This window comes from Cupressus sempervirens, chromosome 5 (assembly GCF_028749045.1).
Source record: "Cupressus sempervirens isolate cs-2001-9-10 chromosome 5, ASM2874904v1, whole genome shotgun sequence".
NCBI classification, from domain to species: domain Eukaryota; kingdom Viridiplantae; phylum Streptophyta; class Pinopsida; order Cupressales; family Cupressaceae; genus Cupressus; species Cupressus sempervirens.
The window spans coordinates 257,334,063-257,336,477 of record NC_143122.1 but is presented as its reverse complement, the minus strand read 5'-3'; the positions used below and the strand labels follow the sequence as shown (position 1 = coordinate 257,336,477).

Here is a 2,415-nt window from a genome sequence, read left to right as displayed (position 1 = left end):
ATTAATATATTCCCTCATTAGCTTAGAATTTGTTTTGCTAATAGCCTAATACCTATACAGGAGAGTTTGGTGCTATTAATACCATCATGATGCTTTCATCAATAATTTTAGTTTATTTCAGCTATTGTATGCAAAGTATTATATTATTTTCTGAAGGACAACCATATTGTATATTATACAATAATGGACAGATTTCTCATGTTGTGATGTTTTTCATTGCAGATTGTGATAAGGACTCAAATGGAGATGCTAAAAGGCATCAACTCATTATAGGTGTATGGAGTATTTGATTACACATTATTGAATTTAGCTTGCATATGAATACCTGATTCTTTTGAATTTCAAGTACAAACTACCCTTTTTCAAAATGTCAAAAAATATCATACAACATATGCTACTATTAGCATAGACAATGCACCTCATTGTTGGAAGTGATAGTGTATGAAATTTTATGGCTATCCATCTTAGTAAACTAGATTTTGATGGGTGAAGGCAGATCAATGTGGGAATTAGGCTTAGACCCTATTTGTCTCTCACATTTGAATCTTTTGTAATTTGATCTCCTTTCCCTACAAAACCCTACTTCGTTGGGAGGCCCAGACACTTTTCAGAGAAAGGGCTAGCCTGTTAAGAATGCAGAGATGGTGGGTGTGGTTGTTAGTAGGGAAAGAAAAGATAAGTTTCTTAATTTTTTGGTAGATGATGGCATTGCTTGTGTCCCATGCATTCTTTGGCTCAATCGGCTTACTTCCGTATATTATTCAAGGGTTCAAAAGCCTCAATTGGAATGTTTTGTTGCATTGGCTCTCAAACAATCTGAACATGTGCAATTGGGTCAATTGGTGAAGTTGCAAGGTAGGATTACTATTTACAACAAGAAATTGTAGGTATGGTACTTTTATGGGGTTTTAAAGCTTAATTGGCTATTATGCCTTATTTTTAACATTAGATATGTTGATTAAGAACACTGTCAACTTTTAATGATACCTAAAATAAACTTGCATGCAACATCTACTCAAGTTCGTTGACAAAATATTTCTTGTTTAGCCTCACTAAAAAATGATTAGCAATAAAAAATATGTGTGAAATTGTATCCCATGCTTTCAGTTGGAGGTTCAATGAGTAATGTGTTGGAGGCCAATTTTTAGAAAAACACAATGTCAGTAACTTAAACTATATAAATCATTATATAACGTTACCTACACTTTGTAGGAACTGCCAGTGAATAGATTTTCAAGATTTTTTTGACTGGTGAACCTCATTTTTGAAAATTTTGTTCAAAACCTAGCCAATTGAGGATAATTATTCTCATAAAAAATATAAATCTTCCCTTTCTTGTCATCAAAATCTTCAATCTTAAATAATCTTTGGTTTCATGCAATGTTATAGGAAGTAACAAATAATTAACATATTAATGACGTAGTAGATAATAAAAAATAAAGTAGAATTGAAAGAGAGAAATTTTAAGCTCTTTGTTGGTATGTCTAAAGGAATTCTCAAAAGGATATGTTTGATTGTCTTAGATGGAAGCATTTAAAACTAAAATGAACACACCCATGTTTTATTTAGTTAGGATTTCATGAAGCAGGCTGTAGTAGTAAAAAAATTTCCCATGCCCACCTAATATCATTATACAATGGGTTTTCATATAATAATACATATGTGCTAAAATAGATATCTTTTAGAAGTAAATACTATATTTTCCCTAAAAAAATATGTCAATGCACATTCTTTTAATGCAAAATATGCCAACCCTTTAATTGCTAGGAATGGAAATTTCTATCACTTACGATTTTTTCTGATTGCAGATAACAATGAAATCTATTCTAGTTGAGAGAGACCCCAATGCTGAGATTTATCACTAGATGGATTGCATTTGGCTTGCAGTACAGTGCTATGACTTACTTGCTTCTTTTCCTCCTAAGCATAATGCTTTATGACACAAATGGAATGAAGTTGATGTTTGGGTATCTATCTTTGGTTGACCGGTAAATGTTGCATTAGAATGTTTTATGGTCTTTTTCTATCTATTAGCAACTATTTTGATATATTTTTTAACAAAAAATCTTTTTTTAAGTCATGAGGGTAATCTAAAGGTGATTTATATTTTGGCAATTGGTAACTTGTGTTCACTATATTTTTGAAAGTTAAGCTTGCTCATATATCATAATATTTTTACAGAGTATTTCAAAAGTCACCCTTGTGATAAACATCCTTAAATACATGAAATTCAAATTTTGGTGCCTACTCTACAAAGTAAGATGTCTTTTCTTTAATGAACAATTATATCTCTACTAACAACTAATTTATCAATATTTGGATCAATTAAGCAATATGCTTTTGATTTTTCACTATAGACAACAAAGTTGAAATTATAACTTTTTACATCTAGTTTATCATCAATGTTATGTTTAA

The 2,415-nt window shown here is 30.7% G+C and overlaps 1 pseudogene; it reads left to right on the top strand.

The window, feature by feature from the left end:
• The first annotated feature begins 482 nt into the window (after positions 1-482).
• LOC149555515 (CST complex subunit STN1-like) lies at positions 483-1,940 on the top strand (annotated as a pseudogene).
• The last annotated feature ends 475 nt before the right edge of the window (positions 1,941-2,415 follow it).